The following is a 26012-nucleotide window of genomic DNA, read 5'->3' as shown; positions in this document are numbered from 1 at the left end:
GAAAGAATGGTTACAAACCGAGCAATTATATTTAGAGCTAACATAAGAAGATCAACAGAATGACTACAAAATAACCCTCCTGCAGAACATAGTTACTCAGAATTACCATTAATCTCTAGATTCTAATATGGCAGATTAGTGCAGTAGATTTAAGCTCTACAAATAAAGGTTTGACCTTTTATTAGAAAATATTTATTAATGGCAACATGATCAAATTTATCTCTTCAAGATGGAGCTTCACCATTAATGGAACAATTATCATTCTTTCATGATCATACTATGGTCGTATTATTATTAATTACAGTAATTGTAGGTTATGCCTTAAGTTATATATTATTTATTGCCTATACTAACCGTAATATACTTCATGGACATTTAATTGAAACAATCTGAACAGCTTTACCAGCAATTACATTAATTTTTATTGCCCTTCCATCATTACGACTATTATATTTACTTGATGATTCAGTAGATGCAATAATCATAATTAAAACCATTGGACGACAATGATATTGAAGATATGAATATTCAGACTTCATAGATGTAGAATTTGACACTTATATAACACCAGAACAAGACCTAGAAAATGATGGATTTCGACTGCTAGATGTAGATAACCGAACAATCCTACCAATAAATACAGAAGTACGAGTGTTAACAAGAGAATCAGATGTTCTACACTCATGAGCAGTTCCTGCATTAGGGGTTAAAATTGATGCAACGCCAGGTCGGTTAAATCAAGGAACATTCACAATAAATCGACCTGGATTATTCTTTGGACAATGCTCAGAAATCTGTGGAGCAAACCACAGATTTATACCAATTGTAATTGAAAGAACTTCAGTAAATTTATTTATTAAGTGATTATCTAAGATAATTTAAGGAGTTAGTTAAAATAAATAACATTAGAGTGTCAATCTAAAGTAACTAAAAAAATTAGTACACCTTTAAATTCATCAGATGACTGAAAGTAAGTAATGGTCTCTTAAACCAAATAATAGTAAATTAACGACTACTTCTGATGGGGAAATTATATCCAAATCCCTCAAATATCCCCTCTTATATGATTCTCACTATTCATTATATTTTCAGCGACATTAATCTTGTTTAAACAAATAAACTTCTTCTCATTTAAACCTAACCTTATTAAAAGAGCAGAAAAAGGAACAAGTGAAATAAAAAACTTAAATTGAAAATGATAACAAATCTATTCTCAACATTTGACCCATCAACTAACATCTTTAATTTATCATTAAATTGATTTAGAACATTTCTAGGACTATTATTAATCCCATCACTATTTTGACTTACACCATCACGAATTAACATTATCTGAAATAAACTAAATTTAACCTTACATAATGAATTTAAAACACTACTTGGACCAAAATCATTTAATGGAACAACATTCATTTTCATCTCAATTCTTATTATAATATTATTTAACAATTTCATAGGATTATTCCCTTATATTTTTACTAGAACAAGACATTTAGCATTAACATTTGCAATTGCCCTACCTATATGACTAAGATTTATATTATTTGGATGAATTAACCATACTAATCATATATTTACACTCCTTGTACCACAAGGTACACCGCCCGCATTAATATCATTTATAGTACTAATTGAAACAATTAGTAATGTTATTCGACCAGGTACATTAGCAGTACGGTTAGCAGCAAATATAATTGCAGGACACTTATTATTAACCTTATTAGGAAACACAGGACCATCTATAGCAATAAACTTAATCTCATTACTAATTATTGGACAAATACTTCTATTAATTCTAGAATCAGCAGTAGCAATAATTCAAGCCTATGTTTTCTCAATTCTAAGAACTCTATATTCTAGAGAAGTATATTAAACCTATGTTAACAACTCACTCAAACCACCCATTCCACTTAGTAGACTATAGACCTTGACCATTAACAGGAGCAATTGGAGCAATAGTCCTAGTATCAGGACTAGCAAAATGATTCCACCTATTTAATATTAACTTATTTATAATTGGATTTGGAATTACCCTACTAACCATAATTCAATGATGACGAGATGTAGTACGAGAAGGAACATATCAAGGATTACATACAGGATTTGTATCAATTGGATTACGATGAGGAATAATTTTATTTATTGCATCAGAGGTATTATTTTTCGTTTCTTTTTTTTGAGCATTCTTTAGAAGAAGATTAGCACCAACAATTGAACTAGGAATACTATGACCTCCAATAGGAATTCAACCCTTTAACCCTATACAAATTCCATTACTTAATACAGCTATTCTTTTAGCATCAGGAGTAACAGTAACATGAGCACATCATAGTTTAATGGAATCTAATCATACTCAAGCACTACAAGGATTATTCTTCACAGTGTTATTAGGACTATACTTTACAATACTCCAAGCATATGAATATTGAGAAGCACCTTTTACCATTGCAGATGCAGTTTATGGGTCAACATTCTTTGTTGCAACAGGATTCCATGGTTTACACATAATTATTGGAACAATCTTTTTATCAACATGTCTACTTCGACACTCAATAAATCAATTCTCACCAAGACACCACTTTGGATTTGAAGCAGCAGCATGATACTGACACTTCGTAGACGTAGTATGATTATTCTTATATATCTCTATTTATTGATGAGGTAGATAATTGTTTTTCTAGTATAAATAGTACATTTGACTTCCAATCAGAAAGCTTGATATAAATCAAGAAAAACAATTCTAATTCTATCCACAAGAGTTTTCATTAGATTTATTATTCCAATAATTGTTATAATCCTGGCAACAACACTATCAAAAAAATTAATTAATGATCAACACGCGATCTAGTGTTTTGAATGTGGGTTTGATCCAAAAAGATCAGCACGAATACCATTCTCACTACGATTCTTCCTAATCGCAGTAATCTTTTTAATTTTTGATGTAGAAATTGCACTAATTCTACCAATTGTAATTATTTTTAAAACATCAGACATTATAATCTGAACAGTATCAACAATATTTTTTATTCTAGTTCTACTAGGTGGACTATACCATGAATGAAATCAAGGAGCATTACAATGAACAGAATAAAGGGTTGTAGTTAAACATAACATTTGGGTTGCATTCAAAAAGTATTGATAATATCAATCAACCTTAAATAGAATAAGAAACGAAATATTGCAGTCAGTTTCGACCTGGAAGATTGGTATATACTACCCTTATTCCTATTAATTGAAGCCAAAAAGAGGCGTATTACTGTTAATAATATAATTGAACTATAATAGTTCCAATTAAGGAAATGTAAAGCCAATATGAAAGCTGCTAACTTTTTATATTAGCGGTTAAACTCCGTTAACATTTCTAAAATTTATATAGTTTAAATAAAACATTACATTTTCACTGTAAAAATAATATATCTATATTTATAAATACCTAAAAGTAAAAATACTTCCTTAACATCTTCAGTGTCACGCTCTAATTATAAGCTATTTAAGTAAACGAAAAACAATATTACCAAAATAAATATTAAAAAAATAAAAGTTAAAAGATAAATCTTGAAATTAGAATCATATCAACCTTGAATATAACCAATTAAATAAATAAATAATCTATATAAACCTTGACCACCAAGTAATTCACCCCAACCATAATCAAATGACTTAGATGAATAATAACCTATTTTTAAAGGAATATATCTAATAATCTTAGTTAAAAGAAAAGGTATAAATCATATAGAACCAGCAAATCTGACAAAAGAAAGTATACTTAAAGAAAATAAATTATAAGAAAAATCAAAATTAGAAATAAGATAACCTAAATAAGCACCTAAAATAACAACTGTAATAGTTAAAAACTTTAAATAATAAGGTAAAGCAATCACATGAGGAATAGGAAAAATAATCAAGATAAAAGACTACCACCAAAAACAGCAACAAACAATAGACCAATTATTCCAAATGAAATATAATAACCCTTATCATCAAAAGAAAATCTAGAATAAAAATTATTATTTCCAGATATTGAATAATAAAACAAAGGAAAAGAATAAGAAGCAGTTAAACCAGTAGAAAAAAAATAAAGAAAAAAAATTAAACAATTAATTCATCTTAAACAAACCATCTCAAGAATTAAATCCTTTGAATAAAATTCCGCTAAAAAAGGTATTCCACACAAAGATAAACTAGAAACATTAAAACAAACTGAAGTTAAAGGTATGAAATTAACAATTTATCCTATAAAACGAATATCCTGAGAATCCTTCAAATTATGAATTATTGAACCTGCACTTATAAATATTAATGCCTTAAATAAAGCATGAGCCAATAAATGAAAAAATGCAAGCTTTGGATAACCCATAGCCAAAATTCTTATTATTAAACCAAGTTGTCTTAAAGTAGAAAGAGCAATAATCTTCTTCAAATCAAATTCAAAATTAGCGCCCAATCCAGCCATAAATATAGTTATACAACCAAGTAAAAGTAAAAATCAACCACAATTATAAGTATCTAATATTGGTCTAAAACGAATTAATAAATAAACACTAGCAGTAACAAGAGTAGAAGAATGAAATAAAGCAGAAACAGGAGTAGGAGCTGCTATAGCAGCAGGAAGTCATGAAGAAAAAGGAATCTGAGGTCTCTTAGTTATAGCTGCTAAAACAATTAATATAGTAATGAGCTTTATTTCAAAAGAATTAGAAATAAAATCATAATAATAAATATAATTTCAACCACCAAAATTTAACATTCATGCAATAGAAATTAAAATAGCAACATCACCAATACGATTAGAAAGTGAAGTTAATATACCAGCTCTATAAGATTTTACATTTTGATAATAAATAACTAAACAATAAGAAACTAAACCTAAACCATCTCAACCTAATAAAATTCTAATTAAATTAGGACTAATAATTAAAAAACCTATAGAAAGAATAAATATTAGAACAATAATAATAAAACGATTTATATTCTTTTCACCAGATATATAATCCTCTCTATAATAAATAACCAAAGAAGAAATATATATAACAAAAGATATAAAAATAAGAGATATTCAATCCAAAATTAAAGTTATAACAACTATAGAACCATTTAAATTGAAAAGCTCTCACTCAACAAAAACTCTATAATCAATTATTAAATAATAAATACCTAAAATAAAAATTATAGTTCTCGAAAAAAACAAAGAAAAAAAACTCAAAGAACAAATAGAAAATAAATTCACGGCCTAAGATGAAAAACTTCATATCATTGATTCCACAAAACAATATTTTTAATTAAAATTCTTAAGCAAACTAAACAAAGAAATATTCACCCTTTAAACAGAGAATATTTAAAGGCAATCAATGTAAAAGTAAAAGATGATATTCACGAAAATAACCAAGAGAACAAGTATAAACACCAGAATAATAATTTCCATGCTGAGAATAAGAATATATATACAAAGTATAAACAGCTCTAAAAAAAGATAAAAAAATCAAAGCAAAGAATCTAAAAGAAGATCAAGATATAATTCTATTTAATAATCTAATTTCACCTACCAAATTTAAAGAAGGAGGAGCAGCCATATTTGATGATCTTAAAAGAAATCATCATAAAGCCATTCTTGGCATCAAATTAATTATACCCTTGTTAATTAATAATCTTCGTCTACCTAAACGTTCATAAATAATATTAGATAAACAAAATAAACCAGAACAACATAAACCATGACCAACCATTAGAGAAAGAGAACCTACACAACCTCATCAATTCATAGTCATCAATCCACCAATAACCATTCTTTTATGAGCAACAGAAGAATATGCAGTTAAAGACTTTAAATCAACCTGACGAAAACAAATAAATCTTACAATAACACCCCCAGATAAACCCAAAGATAATCAAAAATAATTAAACTTTAAACCCAAATAAGAAATAACCTTTATAACACGAAAAATACCATAACCACCTAACTTTAATAAAACACCAGCAAGAATCATTCTACCTGAAATAGGGGCCTCTACATGAACCAAAAACATAGGTATCTTAACTAAAAAAGCCAAAATTATAAATACATAAAACATAAAATAATAAGAACCAAAATCAACTAATAAAGGAAAATATAAAGTATTAGAAAAATCGTAAACCTTAAATAAAACTAATAATAAAGATAATCTAGCAACCAAAGTATAAAAAATTAAATAAACACCAGCCTGCAAACGCTCAGGTTGATAACCCCAACCCAAAATTAAAAGTAAAGTAATAACTAATCTAGCCTCAAAAAAAATACAAAAAGAAAGAAGACTTAATCTAGCAAATGAACAGTAAAGCATAATTATTAAAATCAAAACCATAAAAACAAAAAAATTAGAATGATATGAACTTAAATAAACTGAACCTCTAGCAGTGATTATTAAAGAACAAATCCAAAAACTAAGCAAAATTAAACTAAAAGAAAAATAATCAATACCAAAATAAAATCTAATTATATTCAAATCAGCATATGAATAAACACAAACTATAAACACAAAACTCGACAGAAACATTAAAGAATGAACCAACCATCAACAATTATTTAATAAACAAAGAGGGATCAAAAAAATAGTTATAAATAAATACTTTAACATAAAGATAAACCATAAGAATTAAAAAATCATTACCATGAGATCGAATTATTGAAACTAAAATAAAAAGACCTAAAGCACCCTCACAAACAGAAAAAACTAAAAAAATTACAGGAAAAAAATAATCATAATTAAACTCAATAAGAAAAACAATAACTAATATAAATTAAGAAAGAACAATATATTCTAATCTCAAAAGAACCATTAATAAATGTTTACGTTTAGAAGAAAAAACATAAACACCAGCAAAATAAATAAATAAAGAAGTAAAAATAGAGAATATAAACGTTAGTTTTAATGGTTTAAAAAAAAACGCCGGTCTTGTAAACCGGAAATAAGTCCAGCCCCCACTTTTAAAACTTCAGAGGTGGAAAAGCTTCCATCATCGGTCCCCAAAACCGATATTTTAAATAAACTTACCCATGAAATGATCAAAATAATAATTATATCATTATCAAATGTAATAAATATTAATTTTATTAAATTAAGACACCCAATATCAATAATGCTTTTTATTATCCTTCAAACCTTCCTAGTTGGATAAATAACAGGAACAATAATAGAAAGATATTGATTATCATATATTTTATTTTTAACATTTCTTGGTGGTATACTAGTATTATTTATTTACATTACAAGAATTGCATCAAACGAAATATTTCAGCCTAAATCAATTACTATAATTATTACATTAATAATGTGAGTATTTATCATATCAATATTAATTATTCTAGATATATCTATATTTATAGACTTTTTCAAAAACACCGAAACTATAAATATTGATAATTCAATCAATTATCAAGAAATAACAATATCTTTAGAAAAATTATATAACAGACCAACATTCATTGTTACAATATTAATAATAATCTATTTATTTTTAGCACTACTAGCAGTTGTTAAAATCACTAATATTAATCAGGGACCTATTCGTAAAATAAGATAATTACTAATGAATAAACCCTTACGATTAAGACATCCTTTAATTAAAATTATTAATAACTCTTTAATTGACTTACCTGCCCCAACAAATATTTCATTTTGATGAAATTTTGGATCCCTATTAGGGTTATGTTTGGTAATTCAAATCGTAACTGGACTATTTTTAGCTATACATTATACATCAAATATTGAAATAGCATTCAGTAATGTAGTACACATCTGCCGAGACGTAAATAATGGTTGAATTATCCGAACCTTACATGCAAATGGAGCATCTATATCTTTTATTTGTATTTACTTACATGTAGGACGGGGAATTTACTACGGATCTTATATATATATACATACCTGAATAATTGGTACAGTGATTTTATTTTTAGTTATAGCAACTGCATTTATAGGATATGTCTTACCCTGAGGCCAAATATCTTTTTGAGGTGCAACAGTAATTACTAATTTATTATCAGCAATCCCTTACTTAGGAACAGATTTAGTCCAATGAGTATGAGGAGGATTTGCTGTTGATAATGCAACATTAAATCGATTCTTCACATTCCATTTTGTATTACCATTTATTATTGTTGCTATAGCAGCAATTCATTTATTTTTTCTTCACCTAACAGGATCTAATAATCCTCTTGGACTAAATGGAGATATTGAAAAAATTCCATTCCATCCATACTTTACCTTTAAGGATTCTATTACATTTGTAATAATAACATCATTATTAATTATACTATGTTTAATCAATCCTTACCTATTAGGAGATCCAGATAACTTTGTACCTGCCAACCCATTAGTAACACCAGTTCACATTCAACCAGAGTGATATTTCCTATTTGCATATGCAATTCTACGATCTATCCCTAATAAATTAGGAGGTGTTATTGCATTATTTTTATCAATTAGAATCTTAATAATTTTACCATTTTATAATAAAACACCATTCCGAGGCAACAATTTTACCCTATTAATCAAATTTTATTCTGAATTATAGTAGTTGTTGTATGCTTACTAACGTGAATTGGTAAACGACCTGTTGAAGAACCTTATATTATAACAGGTCAAATCTTAACAATTATCTACTTTACATATTTCTTAATTAATGTCCATGTCGCAAACGCGTGAGATAAATTAATTAAGGAATAAAGTTAATTAGCTTAGGAAAAGCATATGTTTTGAAAACATAAAATTAGAAGTTTAACTCTTCTATTAACTTTTCTCAAAAAATTTCACGTAACAAATGATATAAATAAAATCTTTGAACCAACAAAGAAAATAAAAAAATTGAAAGATAAAGGTAAAAAACTTTTTCAAGCTAAGTACATTAATTTATCATAACGAAACCGTGGTAATGTTCCACGAACCCAAATAAAACCAAAAGATATAATAGCAAGCTTAATAAAAAATATAAAAGAATAAAAATCACCACCTAAAAAAATTAAAGCCAATAATATTCTTATGAAGACAATTCTAGTATATTCAGCTAAAAAAATTAAAGTAAAACCACCCGCACCATACTCAATATTAAATCCTGAAACTAACTCAGATTCCCCTTCAGCAAAATCAAAAGGAGTACGATTAGTTTCAGCTAAACAAGAAGCAAAACAAGCTAAACTAAAGGAAAAGAAATAATAATAAATCAACAATAAAGCTGATAGTTTATAAAATCAAACATTTTAAAACTACCAATTAAAATAATTAAAGACAATAAAATTAAAGCTAAACTAACTTCATAAGAAATTGTTTGAGCAACAGAACGAAGAGAACCTAATAATGAATAATTTGAATTAGAAGATCAACCAGCAATTATAACAGTATAAACACCTAATGTAGTACAACATAAAAAAATAAAAATCCATAAGAAAAAGAACACATATAAGTTAAATAAGGAAAAATTACTCAAACGGCTAAAGAAATCATTAAATTAAAAACAGGGGAAAAATAAAAAAGTAGGTAATTAGATATAATAGGAATTGGCTGCTCCTTACAAATTAACTTAATAGCATCTCTAAATGGCTGAGGAATTCCAACAAAACCTACCTTATTTGGACCCTTTCGAATCTGAATATAACCTAAAACCTTACGCTCTAATAAAGTTAAAAAGGCAACACTAATTAAAACACAAATAACCAATAAAAGAAAATTCAAAATAAATATAATTAAATCATAAAGTATCAATACTATTTGTAGAAAAAAATCTACATAAATGAATTCTAAATTCAACACATTAATCTGTCAAAATAGTAAATAAATTAATATTAATCAATATAACAAAAAATATTTTAACCATATGGTCCTTTCGTACTAATATGGATTAATAATCTTAGGATAGAAACCGACCTGGCTCACGCCGGTCTGAACTCAGATCAAGTAAGAATTTAAAAGTCGAACAAACCTAATCATTGGGCTCCTGCACCCAAAATTTATCTTAATCCAACATCGAGGTCGCAGTCTGCTTTGTCGATATGAGCTCTCAAAAACAATTACGCTGTTATCCCTAAGGTAACTTAATCTTATGATCATAAATTATGGATCAAAATAACAAACATAAATAAATGATATAATAATGAAGAGTTTATCTATTCTTCATGTCACCCCAACAAAACATCATCATTAAATATAGAAAGACAAACAAAAAACTATATAAAAGTAAAATGTCAAGCTCTATAGGGTCGTCTCTTCCTAAAGAAGAATTTAAGTCTTTTGACTCAAAAGTTAAATTCAAAAATTTATTAAGAGACAGTTGATTTCTCGTCAAGCCATTCATTCCAGCCACTAATTAAGAGACTAATGATTATGCTACCTTTGCACGGTCAATATACCGCGGCTCTTTAAAAATACGCTCAGTGAGCAGGCCAGACCTCAAAGTATAAACAAGAGGACATGTTTTTGATAAACAGGCGGAAATCAATTTTGCCTAGTTCCTTATAATAAGTTCACAAGGTAAAAATTTCATACAAATAAATATACAAATTCTATCATTATTACAAAAATTTTAAAATTAAATTAATAATCTTAATAAAAAACCTAAAATATTTATAAAATCAAAATAAAAAATAATGAACTAAAATGTAATCTTCAAGATAGCTGGTTTAAAGCTTACTATTATATTTCTATAAAATAAATTATAGGTTATTAACTTCAAAGCTTATCCCTTAAAGAATAAATAAGTTAATATTTTTACTTAAAAAATTAAATAAAAACAAATAACTTTAAAAAATTAAATTTTTTCTTAAGAAACTAGATATCTTGGGAAACGATTAACATCTCATTTCTATAAATAATTTAATAATAATTATGATACATTAACTATAAATTATTTATAAATCAACCCAAATCGAGACAAGTAAAATAAATACTAAAATTTTGATAAACCCTGATACAAAAGGTACAATAAATAAAATCTACTTAAAAAAATTTAAAATAATATTTCATAAAACACTTACATTACCAATACACTCAAATTTAAAAAATCAATTCTATAAAATATACTAAGACAAAAATACAATAAAATTATTTATATTAAATAATTAAAGAAACAAAAAATAAAAATAATAAAATAAATAATCAAGATATCCTGATTTGCACAGAAAAATTTTCAGTGTAAATTAAACACTTTACTAATAAGTTATATCTTGAAACTCTTCCTAGATACACTTTCCAGTCAATCTACTATGTTACGACTTATCTCATCTAAATTGAAGCTACTTTAAAATAGAATAGAATAATCAATAATGAGAGCGACGGGCGATGTGTACACATCTCAGAGCCAATATCAGTTAAATTTAATAAATTAAATTACTATCAAATCCACCTTCATTAACAGTATTTCACTATCAAATCCGTTATAAACAAAAATCTATTGTAACCCACCTCCTCTTAACTATAAGCTGCAACTTGACCTGAAATATTTTATAATTATAAATCTTGAGAATTATAACTCTAAAAAGATTCTCTGATAACGGAGATATACAAACAAATAAATTAAGTAGAGTAAATAATGTATTATCAATCATGGGGTAGGTTCCTCTGAATGGAATGAGATACCGCCAAATTCTTTGGGTTTAAAGACCTTAACTAATAGTACCCTGGTAAATATAATTAACATTTAAAATAATAGGGTATCTAATCCTAGTTTATTATTTAAATTTCACAGATTCATAAAAAGGGCCACAAATAAATTTTAACATTTCGCCTTACAAATTTATATTTCAACCCTAATAGTATAAACAACTGTTTTAACCAATAATATTCACTTGTATCAATCGTATAACCGCGGCTGCTGGCACGAATTATGCCGATACTAAATCAATTGCTAAATCCAAAATCACTTGATAATTAAATCAAATTACTGCAAAAAGAACATTTAGTCTAACAAAACTTACATATCATACAAAGAAAAAGTGAATAAACAAGCAAGAATAAAACTTTTAAAAATAAAAGATAAGAAATTTTTAAATTTATTAAAACAGGAAAAAATAAAAGATTCAAATATTTAAAAAAAAGAAAAAACCACAAACATTAACAAAAAAAACGCTCCCCTGTATGACCACAACAACTTCTCTATTATATATAATTAAAGATTAATATGGAACATGTATAGCAATAAATGTATTATGTTCTTTCTTATTTAATCTTTCTTTTCACTAATAAATAAAGAGAGATTAAATAATATAATAAATATATTTATACAATTATGTAATTTAATATAATATGTTATTATTATGAATTCTTTTTTTATATTAAGTTAACTTATATATATATTAGTAAAATAATCTAATTATAGATAATTTATGTTAATTATATTATTATAATTAATATAATTATTTATATATTTATAATATTTTATATTTAAAATTAATAATTTTATTATTATATCCAATTATAATAATATTAAATATTAAATTTCATATTATTATATATATTATATTATAATAACCTATTTTAAGCTAATAACATAAGTAGCTATAATCCTAGGTAAATGAATGTATTATAATAATCAATTAATAATAATAAGATGAGTTTATAATCTTTTAATTGTAATTAAATGTAATATATTAATATAATTTATTTATTATATATATATATATATATATATATATATATATATATATATATATATATATAAAAGGAGCAGGATAAATTAATTCCAATTAAACAAAATAATACATAAAAGAATTTCAAAGAAAAACTTTCGATTTATATATTAAATAAATGAAGTGCCTGATTAAAGGGTTACCTTGATAGGGTAAATAAAGTAAATAAAATTACCTTCATTTAAAATTACATAAGATAGAATTAAACTACCTCCTTTAGTATCAAAAACTAACGTGCATCATACACCTTAATGTAAAAAGGTAAGCTAAACAAGCTAATGGGTTCATACCCCATTTATAGAGGTATCAATCCTCTCCTTTTTAATGACCAACAACTCTACAAAACTTCTCTTCCTATCAACATTAATGATAGGAACGATCCTGTCCATTTCATCAAATTCCTGATTTGGTTTTTGAATAGGACTTGAGATCAACTTACTTTCATTTATTCCACTCCTAACAAGAAATAACAATATAATAATAAACGAATCACCAATTAAATATTTTATTGTCCAAGCAATAGCATCGACAATATTATTATTTTCAATTTTGCTGATTCAAATAAAATATCCCATGGGATGGGAAACAGAATTTATCCCATCAATAATAATTAGATCTAGACTATTATTAAAGATTGGAGCTGCACCTTTCCATTTCTGATTTCCAGAAGTTATAGGAGCATCAAGATGAAATAATTGTTTAACATTAATAACATGACAAAAAATCGCCCCAATAATGGTCTTATCCTATTGTATTCAATTAAGAACTTTTATTTGAACAATTATTATATTAAGAATTATTATTGGGGCAATAGGAGGTTTAAATCAAACATCCTTACGACAACTTTTAGCATATTCATCAATCAGACATCTAGGCTGAATGATTAGATCATTAACAGTCAGAGAAAACATCTGAGAACTATACTTCATTATTTACTCACTATTAAGATTAATTATAGTTTTATTATTTAAGCAAATAAATTTATTTTTCATAAATCAAATTTATTCAGCCAGAAATATAAAAACCGAAATTAAATTCATAATATTCTTATCTTTATTATCTTTAGGTGGACTACCACCATTCCTTGGATTCTTACCAAAATGAATTGTAATACAATCGTTAATAGAAAACAATATAACAACTATTATAACTATTATAGTTGTATTAACTACAATTACACTCTACTACTATATACGTATTAGATTCTCAGCTCTAATTATATCATACACAGAAAATTCGTGATCTATAAAGATAAAGTCCCAAAAATCAAGAATCATTCTTCCTATAACAGTAATAATTTCAACAATAGGATTGATTTCAACATCAACCTTAATTTCATTATACTAAGGACTTAAGTTAATCAAACTAATAACCTTCAAACTTATAATTAAAGGAATAATCTTTTAGGCCTTAGTAAAATTTTACAACTCTACAATTGCAGTCTAGAATCATAATTGAATATAAGACCTAAATATGATAAGAGAGAAAACATCTCATAAGTAGATTTACAGTCTACCACCTAAAATTCAGCCATCTTACCGCAAAAATGATTATTCTCAACAAACCATAAGGACATTGGTACTTTATATTTTCTATTTGGAGCATGAGCAGGAATAGTAGGAACATCAATAAGAATACTTATTCGTGCTGAACTTGGTCAACCCGGATCTCTAATTGGGGATGACCAGATTTATAATGTTATTATTACACCTCACACATTTGTAATAATTTTCTTTATAGTAATACCTATTATAATTGGTGGATTTGGTAATTGACTTGTTCCACTAATAATTGGTGCACCAGATATAGCATTTCCACGAATAAATAATATAAGTTTTTGATTACTACCACCTTCATGAACCCTCTTCTTACATCTTCTATAGTAGATAATGGTGCTGGTACAGGATGAACAGTTTACCCTCCTCTAGCAGGAGCTATTGCACACGGGGGTGCATCTGTAGATCTAGCTATTTTTTCACTACACTTAGCAGGTGTATCATCTATTCTTGGTGCAGTAAATTTCATTACAACAGCAATTAATATACGATCAGAAAGTATAACTTTAGATCAAACACCTTTATTTGTATGATCAGTAGCTATTACAGCATTACTTCTCCTTCTTTCACTTCCAGTTTTAGCAGGAGCTATTACTATATTATTAACAGATCGAAATTTAAATACATCATTCTTTGACCCTGCAGGAGGGGGTGACCCAATTCTATATCAACATCTATTTTGATTCTTTGGACACCCAGAAGTTTATATTTTAATTCTACCGGGGTTCGGAATTATTTCACATATTGTATGTCAAGAAAGAGGAAAAATTGAATCATTTGGAACATTAGGTATAATTTATGCTATACTATCAATTGGACTAATAGGATTTATTGTATGAGCACATCATATATTTACAGTAGGAATGGATGTTGACACACGAGCATATTTTACATCAGCAACAATAATTATTGCTGTACCTACAGGAATTAAGGTATTTAGATGATTAGCTACATTATATGGAACTAAATTCAAGTTCAATCCACCATTATTATGAGCTCTAGGATTTATTTTCCTATTTACAATTGGTGGATTAACAGGATTAGTATTAGCAAATTCATCACTTGATATTGTATTACATGATACATATTATGTAGTAGCCCACTTTCATGTATTATCTATAGGAGCAGTATTTGCAATTATAGGAGGTGTCATTCAATGATATCCACTATTTACAGGATTAACTATAAATAATACATGATGAAAAATCCAATTTACAATTATATTCATTGGAGTAAACTTAACATTCTTTCCTCAACATTTCCTAAGATTAGCAGGAATACCTCGACGATACTCAGACTACCCAGACGCATATACATCATGAAACGTAGTATCAAGAATTGGGTCTACAATTTCTATTGTAGGAATCATTATATTCATTGTAATTATATGAGAAAGAATGGTTACAAACCGAGCAATTATATTTAGAGCTAACATAAGAAGATCAACAGAATGACTACAAAATAACCCTCCTACTGAACATAGTTACTCAGAATTACCATTAATCTCTAGATTCTAATATGGCAGATTAGTGCAGTAGATTTAAGCTCTACAAATAAAGGTTTGACCTTTTATTAGAAAATATTTATTAATGGCAACATGATAAAATTTATCTCTTCAAGATGGAGCTTCACCATTAATGGAACAATTATCATTCTTTCATGATCATACTATAGTCATATTATTATTAATTACAGTAATTGTAGGTTATGCCTTAAGTTATATATTATTTATTGCCTATACTAACCGTAATATACTTCATGGACATTTAATTGAAACAATCTGAACAGCTTTACCAGCAATTACATTAATTTTTATTGCCCTTCCATCATTACGACTATTATATTTACTTGATGATTCAGTAGATGCAATAATCACAATTAAAACCATTGGACGACAATGATATTGAAGATATGAATATTCAGACTTCATAGACGTAGAATTTGACACTTATATAACACCAGAACAAGACCTAGAAAATGATGGATTTCGACTGCTAGATGTAGATAACCGAACAATCCTACCAATAAATACAGAAGTACGAGTATTAACAAGAGCATCAGATGTTCTACACTCATGAGCAGTTCCTGCATTAGGGGTTAAAATTGATGCAACGCCAGGTCGGTTAAATCAAGGAACATTCACAATAAATCGACCTGGATTATTCTTTGGACAATGCTCAGAAATCTGTGGAGCAAACCACAGATTTATACCAATTGTAATTGAAAGAACTTCAGTAAATTTATTTATTAAGTGATTATCTAAGATAATTTAAGGAGTTAGTTAAAATAAATAACATTAGAGTGTCAATCTAAAGTAACTAAAAAAATTAGTACACCTTGAAATTCATCAGATGACTGAAAGTAAGTAATGGTCTCTTAAACCAAATAATAGTAAATTAACGACTACTTCTGATGGGGAAATTATATCCAAATCCCTCAAATATCCCCTCTTATATGATTCTCACTATTCATTATATTTTCAGCTACATTAATCTTGTTTCATCAAATAAACTTCTTCTCATTTAAACCTAACCTTATTAAAAGAGCAGAAAAAGGAACAATTGAAATAAAAAACTTAAATTGAAAATGATAACAAATCTATTCTCAACATTTGACCCATCAACTAACATCTTTAATTTATCATTAAATTGAACTAGAACATTTCTAAGACTATTATTAATCCCATCACTATTTTGACTTACACCATCACGAATTAACATTATCTGAAATAAACTAAATTTAACCTTACATAATGAATTTAAAACACTACTTGGACCAAAATCATTTAATGGAACAACATTCATTTTCATCTCAATTCTTATTATAATATTATTTAACAATTTCATAGGTTTATTCCCTTATATTTTTACTAGAACAAGACATTTAGCATTAACATTTGCAATTGCCCTACCTATATGACTAAGATTTATATTATTTGGATGAATTAACCATACTAATCATATATTTACACACCTTGTACCACAAGGTACACCGCCCGCATTAATATCATTTATAGTACTAATTGAAACAATTAGTAATGTTATTCGACCAGGTACATTAGCAGTACGGTTAGCAGCAAATATAATTGCAGGACACTTATTATTAACCTTATTAGGAAACACAGGACCATCTATAGCAATAAACTTAATCTCATTACTAATTATTGGACAAATACTTCTATTAATTCTAGAATCAGCAGTAGCAATAATTCAAGCCTATGTTTTCTCAATTCTACGAACTCTATATTCTAGAGAAGTATATTAAACCTATGTTAACAACTCACTCAAACCACCCATTCCACTTAGTAGACTATAGACCTTGACCATTAACAGGAGCAATTGGAGCAATAGTCCTAGTATCAGGACTAGCAAAATGATTCCACCTATTTAATATTAACTTATTTATAATTGGATTTGGAATTACCCTACTAACCATAATTCAATGATGACGAGATGTAGTACGAGAAGGAACATATCAAGGATTACATACAGGATATGTATCAATTGGATTACGATAAGGAATAATTTTATTTATTGCATCAGAGGTATTATTTTTCGTTTCTTTTTTTTGAGCATTCTTTAGAAGAAGATTAGCACCAACAATTGAACTAGGAATACTATGACCTCCAATAGGAATTCAACCCTTTAACCCTATACAAATTCCATTACTTAATACAGCTATTCTTTTTGCATCAGGAGTAACAGTAACATGAGCACATCATAGTTTAATGGAATCTAATCATACTCAAGCACTACAAGGATTATTCTTCACAGTGTTATTAGGACTATACTTTACAATACTCCAAGCATATGAATATTGAGAAGCACCTTTTACCATTGCAGATGCAGTTTATGGGTCAACATTCTTTGTTGCAACAGGATTCCATGGTTTACACGTAATTATTGGAACAATCTTTTTATCAACATGTCTACTTCGACACTCAATAAATCAATTCTCACCAAGACACCACTTTCGATTTGAAGCAGCAGCATGATACTGACACTTCGTAGACGTAGTATGATTATTCTTATATATCTCTATTTATTGATGAGGTAGATAATTGTTTTTCTAGTATAAATAGTACATTTGACTTCCAATCAGAAAGCTTGATATAAATCAAGAAAAACAATTCTAATTCTATCCACAAGAGTTTTCATTAGATTTATTATTCCAATAATTGTTATAATCCTGGCAACAACACTATCAAAAAAATTAATTAATGATCGAGAAAAAAGATCACCATTTGAATATGGGTTTGATCCAAAAAGATCAGCACGAATACCATTCTCACTACGATTCTTCCTAATCGCAGTAATCTTTTTAATTTTTGATGTAGAAATTGCACTAATTCTACCAATTGTAATTATTTTTAAAACATCAGACATTATAATCTGAACAGTATCAACAATATTTTTTATTCTAGTTCTACTAGGTGGACTATACCATGAATGAAATCAAGGAGCATTACAATGAGCAGAATAAAGGGTTGTAGTTAAACATAACATTTGGGTTGCATTCAAAAAGTATTGATAATATCAATCAACCTTAAATAGAATAAGAAGCGAAATATTGCAGTCAGTTTCGACCTGGAAGATTGGTATATACTACCCTTATTCTTATTAATTGAAGCCAAAAAGAGGCGTATTACTGTTAATAATATAATTGAACTATAATAGTTCCAATTAAGGAAATGTAAAGCCAATATGAAAGCTGCTAACTTTTTATATTAGCGGTTAAACTCCGTTAACATTTCTAAAATTTATATAGTTTAAATAAAACATTACATTTTCACTTTAAAAATTATATATCTATATTTATAAATACCTAAAAGTAAAAATACTTCCTTAACATCTTCAGTGTCACGCTCTAATTATAAGCTATTTAAGTAAACGAAAAATAATATTACCAAAATAAATATTCAAAAAATAAAAGTTAAAAGATAAATCTTGAAATTAGAATCATATCAACCTTGAATATAACCAATTAAATAAATAAATAATCTATATAAACCTTGACCACCAAGTAATTCACCCCAACCAAAATCAAATGACTTAGATGAATAATAACCTATTTTTAAAGGAATATATCTAATAAACTTAGTTGAAAGAAAAGGTATAAATCATATAGAACCAGCAAATCTGACAAAAGAAAGTATACTTAAAAAAACAAATTATGAGAAAAATCAAAATTAGAAATAAGATAACCTAAATAAGCACGTAAAATAACAACTGTAATAGTTAAAAACTTTAAATAATAAGGTAAAGCAATCACATGAGGAATAGGAAAAATTAATCAAGATAAAAGACTACCACCAAAAACAGCAACAAACAATAGACCAATTATTCCAAATGAAATATAATAACCCTTATCATCAAAAGAAAATCTAGAATAAAAATTATTATCACCAGATATTGAATAATAAAACAAACGAAAAGAATAAGAAGCAGTTAAACCAGTAGAAAAAAAATAAAGAAAAAAAATTAAACAATTAATTCATCTTAAACAAACCATCTCAAGAATTAAATCCTTTGAATAAAATCCCGCTAAAAAAGGTATTCCACACAAAGATAAACTAGAAACATTAAAACAAACTGAAGTTAAAGGTATGAAATTAACAATTGATCCTATAAAACGAATATCCTGAGAATCCTTCAAATTATGAATTATTGAACCTGCACATATAAATAATAATGCCTTAAATAAAGCATGAGCCAATAAATGAAAAAATGCAAGCTTTGGATAACCCATAGCCAAAATTCTTATTATTAAACCAAGTTGTCTTAAAGTAGAAAGAGCAATAATCTTCTTCAAATCAAATTCAAAATTAGTGCCCAATCCAGCCATAAATATAGTTATACAACCAATTAAAAGTAAAAATCAACCTCAATTATAAGTATCTAATATTGGTCTAAAACGAATTAATAAATAAACACCAGCAGTAACAAGAGTAGAAGAATGAACTAAAGCAGAAACAGGAGTAGGAGCTGCTATAGCAGCAGGAAGTCATGAAGAGAAAGGAATCTGAGCTCTCTTAGTTATAGCTGCTAAAACAATTAATATAGTAATGAGCTTTATTTCAAAAGAATTAGAAATAAAATCATAATAATAAATATAATTGCAACCACCAAAATTTAACATTCATGCAATAGAAATTAAAATAGCAACATCACCAATACGATTAGAAAGTGCAGTTAATATACCAGCACTATAAGATTTTACATTTTGATAATAAATAACTAAACAATAAGAAACTAAACCTAAACCATCTCAACCTAATAAAATTCTAATTAAATTAGGACTAATAATTAAAAAACCTATAGAAAGAATAAATATTAAAACAATAATAATAAAACGATTTATATTCTTTTCACCAGATATATAATCCTCTCTATAATAAATAACCAAAGAAGAAATATATATAACAAAAGATATAAAAATAAGAGATATTCAATCCAAAATTAAAGTTATAACAACTATAGAACCATTTAAATTGAAAAGCTCTCACTCAACAAAAACTCTATAATCAATTATTAAATAATAAATACCTAAAATAAAAATTATAGTTCTCGAAAAAAACAAAGAAAAAAAACTCAAAGAACAAATAGAAAATAAATTCACGGCCTAAGATGAAAAACTTCATATCATTGATTCCACAAAACAATATTTTTAATTAAAATACTTAAGCAAACTAAACAAAGAAATATTCACCCTTTAAACAGAGAATATTTAAAGGCAATCAATGTAAAAGTAAAAGATGATATTCACGAAAATAACCAAGAGAACAAGTGTAAACACCAGAATAATAATTTCCATGCTGAGAATAAGAATATATATACAAAGTATAAACAGCACTAAAAAAAGATAAAAAAATCAAGCAAAGAATCTAAAAGAAGATCAAGATATAATTCTATTTAATAATCTAATTTCACCTAACAAATTTAAAGAAGGAGGAGCAGCCATATTTGATGATCTTAAAAGAAATCATCATAAAGCCATTCTTGGCATCAAATTAATTATACCCTTGTTAATTAATAATCTTCGTCTACCTAAACGTTCATAAATAATATTATATAAACAAAATAAACCAGAAGAACATAAACCATGACCAACCATTAGAGAAAGAGAACAGAAGAATATGCAATTAAAGACTTTAAATCAACCTGACGAAAACAAATAAATCTTACAATAACACCCCCAGATAAACCCAAAGATAATCAAAAATAATTAAACTTTAAACTCAAATAAGAAATAACCTTTATAACACGAAAAATACCATAACCACCTAACTTTAATAAAACACCAGCAAGAATCATTCTACCTGAAATAGGGGCCTCTACATGAGCCTTAGGAAGTCATAAATGAACCAAAAACATAGGTATCTTAACTAAAAAAACCAAAATTATAAATACATAAAACATAAAATAATAAGAACCAAAATCAACTAATAAAGGAAAACATAAAGTATTAGAAAAATCATAAACCTTAAATAAAACTAATAATAAAGGTAATCTAGCAACCAAAGTATAAAAAATTAAATAAACACCAGCCTGCAAACGCTCAGGTTGATAACCCCAACCCAAAATTAAAAGTAAAGTAGGAACTAATCTAGCCCCCAAAAAAATATAAAAAGAAAGAAGACTTAATCTAGCAAATGAACAGTAAAGCATAATTATTAAAATCAAAAAAATTAGTATGATATGAACTTAAATAAACTGAACCTCTAGCAGTGATTATTAAAGAACAAATCCAAAAACTAAGCAAAATATAACTAAAAGAAAAATAATCAATACAAAATAATATCTTATTATATTCAAATCAGCATATGAATAAACACAAATTATAAACACAAAACTCGACAGAAACATTAAAGAATGAACCAACCATCAACAGTTATTTAATAAACAAAGAGGGATCAAAAAATAGTTATAAATAAATACTTTAACATTAAGATAAACCAAAAGAATTAAAAAAATCATTACCATGAGAACGAATTATTGAAACTAAAATAGAAAGACCTAAAGCACCCTCACAAACAGAAAAAACTAAAAAAATAACAGGAAAATAATAATCATAATCAAACTCAATAAGAAAAACAATAACTAATATAAATAAAGAAAGAACAATATATTCTAATCTCAAAAGAACCATTAATAAATGTTTACGTTTAGAAGAAAAAACATAAACACCAGCAAAATAAATCAATAAAGAAGTAAAAATAGAGAATATAAACATTAGTTTTAATAGTTTAAAAAAAACGCCGGTCTTGTAAACCGGAAATAGGTCCAGCCCCCACTTTTAAAACTTCAGAGGTGGAAAAGCTTCCATCATCGGTCCCCAAAACCGATATTTTAAATAAACTAACCCCTGAAATGATCATAATAATAATTATATCATTATCAAATGTAATAAATATTAATTTAATTAAATTAAGACACCCAATATCAATAATGCTTTTTATTATCCTTCAAACCTTCCTAGTTGGATTAATAACAGGAACAATAATAGAAAGATATTGATTATCATATATTTTATTTTTAACATTTCTTGGTGGTATACTAGTATTATTTATTTACATTACAAGAATTGCATCAAACGAAATATTTCAGCCTAAATCAATTACTATAATTATTACATTAATAATGTGAATATTTATCATATCAATATTAATTATTCTAGATATATCTATATTTATAGACTTTTTCAAAAACACCAAAACTATAAATATTGATAATTCAATCAATTATCAAGAAATAACAATATCTTTAGAAAAATTATATAACAGACCAACATTCATTATTACAATAATAATAATAATTTATTTATTTTTAGCACTACTACCAGTTGTTAAAATCACTAATATTAATCAGGGACCTATTCGTAAAATAAGATAATTACTAATGAATAAACCCTTACGATTAAGACATCCTTTAATTAAAATTATTAATAACTCTTTAATTGACTTACCTGCCCCAACAAATATTTCATTTTGATGAAATTTTTGATCCCTATTAGGGTTATGTTTGGTAATTCAAATCGTAACTGGACTATTTTTAGCTATACATTATACATCAAATATTGAAATAGCATTCAGTAGTGTAGTACACATCTGCCGAGACGTAAATAATGGTTTAATTATCCAAACCTTACATGCAAATGAAGCATCTATATTTTTTATTTGTATTTACTTACATGTAGGAAGGGGAATTTACTACGGATCTTATATATATATACATACCTGAATAATTGGTACAGTGATTTTATTTTTAGTTATAGCAACTGAATTTATGGGATATGTCTTACCCTGAGGCCAAATATCATTTTCAGGTGCATCAGTAATTACTAATTTATTATCATCAATCCCATACTTAGGAACAGATTTAGTCCAATGAGTATGAGGAGGATTCGCTGTTGATAATCCAACATTAAATCGATTCTTCACATTCCATTTTGTATTACCATTTATTATTGCTGCTATAGCAGCAATTCATTTATTTTTTCTTCACCAAACAGGATCTAATAATCCTCTTGGACTAAAAGGAGATATTGAAAAAATTCCATTCCATCCATACTTTACCTTTAAGGATTCTATTACATTTGTAATAATAACATCATTATTAATTATACTATGTTTAATCAATCCTTACCTATTAGGAGATCCAGATAACTTTGTACCTGCCAACCCATTAGTAACACCAGTTCACATTCAACCAGAGTGATATTTCCTATTTGCATATGCAATTCTACGATCTACTATCCCTAATAAATTAGGAGGTGTTATTGCATTACTTTTATCAATTAGAATCTTAATAATTTTACCATTTTATAATAAAACACCATTCCGAGGCATTCAATTTTACCCTATTAATCAAATTTTATTCTGAATTATAGTAGTTGTTGTATGCTTACTAACGTGAATTGGTAAACGACCTGTTGAAGAACCTTATATTATAACAGGTCAAATCTTAACAACTATCTACTTTACATATTTCTTAATTAATGTCCATGTCGCAAACGCATGAGATAAATTAATTAAGTCAATAAAGTTAATTAGCTTAGGAAAAGCATATGTTTTGAAAACATAAAATTAGAAGTTTAACTCTTCTATTAACTTTTCTCAAAAAATTTCACGTAACAAATGATATAAATAAAATCTTTGAACCAACAAAGAAAATAAAAAAATTGAAAGATAAAGGTAAAAAACTTTTTCAAGCTAAGTACATTAATTTATCATAACGAAACCGTGGTAATGTTCCACGAACCCAAATAAAACCAAAAGATATAATAGCAAGCTTAATAAAAAATATAAAAGAATAAAAATCACCACCTAAAAAAATTAAAGCCAATAATATTCTTATGAAGACAATTCTAGTATATTCAGCTAAAAAAATTAAAGTAAAACCACCCGCACCATACTCAATATTAAATCCTGAAACTAACTCAGATTCCCCTTCAGCAAAATCAAAAGGAGTACGATTAGTTTCAGCTAAACAAGAAGCAAAACAAGCTAAAGCTAAAGGAAAAGAAATAATAATAAATCAACAATAAAGCTGATAGTTTATAAAATCAAACATATTAAAACTACCAATTAAAATAATTAAAGACAATAAAATTAAAGCTAAACTAACTTCATAAGAAATTGTTTGAGCAACAGAACGAAGATTATCTAATAATGAATAATTTGAATTAGAAGATCAACCAGCAATTATAACAGTATAAACACCTAACCTAGTACAACATAAAAAAAATAAAAATCCATAAGAAAAAGAACACATAGAAGTTAAATAAGGAAAAATTACTCAAACGGCTAAAGAAATCATTAAATTAAAAACAGGGGAAAAATAATAAAGTAGGTAATTAGATATAATAGGAATTGGCTGCTCCTTACAAATTAACTTAATAGCATCCCTAAATGGCTGAGGAATTCCAACAAAACCTACCTTATTTGGACCCTTTCGAATCTGAATATGACCTAAAACCTTACGCTCTAATAAAGTTAAAAAGGCAACACTAATTAAAACACAAATAACCAATAAAAGAAAATTCAAAATAAATATAAATAAATCATAAAGTATCAATACTATTTGTAGAAAAAAATCTACATAAACGAATTCTAAATTCAACACATTAATCTGTCAAAATAGTAAATAAATTAATATTAATCAATATAACAAAAAATATTTTAACCATATGGTCCTTTCGTACTAATATGGATTAATAATCTTAGGATAGAAACCGACCTGGCTCACGCCGGTCTGAACTCAGATCAAGTAAGAATTTAAAGGTCGAACAGACCTAATCATTGGGCTCCTGCACCCAAAATTTTTCTTAATCCAACATCGAGGTCGCAATCTGCTTTGTCGATATGAGCTCTCAAAAACAATTACGCTGTTATCCCTAAGGTAACTTAATCTTATGATCATAAATTATGGATCAAAATAACAAACATAAATAAATGATATAATAATGAAGAGTTTATCTATTCTTCATGTCACCCCAACAAAAATCATCATTAAATATAGAAAGACAAACAAAAAACTATATAAAAGTAAAATGGTCAAGCTCTATAGGGTCTTCTCGTCCTAAAGAAGAATTTAAGCCTTTTGACTCAAAAGTTAAGTTCAAAAATTTATTACGAGACAGTTGATTTCCCGTCAAGCCATTCATTCCAGCCACTAATTAAGAGACTAATGATTATGCTACCTTTGCACGGTCAAAATACCGCGGCTCTCTAAAAATACGCTCAGTGAGCAGGCCAGACCTCAAAGTATAAACAAGAGGACATGTTTTTGATAAACAGGCGGAAA

At 26.9% G+C, this 26012-nt stretch overlaps 2 long non-coding RNA genes across 2 annotated transcripts in view; one reads left to right on the top strand and one right to left on the bottom strand.

The window, feature by feature from the left end:
* Positions 1 to 10042, bottom strand: part of LOC126291647 (uncharacterized) — a 15826-nt gene extending 5784 nt beyond the window's left edge. Inside the window, exon 1 of the long non-coding RNA XR_007551832.1 lies at positions 9952 to 10042. This is a non-coding gene — a long non-coding RNA (uncharacterized LOC126291647). The remainder of the gene's footprint in view (positions 1 to 9951) is intronic.
* LOC126291648 (uncharacterized) lies at positions 9914 to 26012 on the top strand. The gene is made up of 2 exons (XR_007551833.1): positions 9914 to 10000; positions 25550 to 26012. It is a non-coding gene; the product is annotated as an uncharacterized LOC126291648 (long non-coding RNA).

Source organism: Schistocerca gregaria, chromosome 9 (assembly GCF_023897955.1).
Source record: "Schistocerca gregaria isolate iqSchGreg1 chromosome 9, iqSchGreg1.2, whole genome shotgun sequence".
NCBI lineage: Eukaryota > Metazoa > Arthropoda > Insecta > Orthoptera > Acrididae > Schistocerca > Schistocerca gregaria.
Note: the sequence above shows the minus strand (reverse complement) of the source record. Positions and strands in the feature narration are given on the sequence as shown.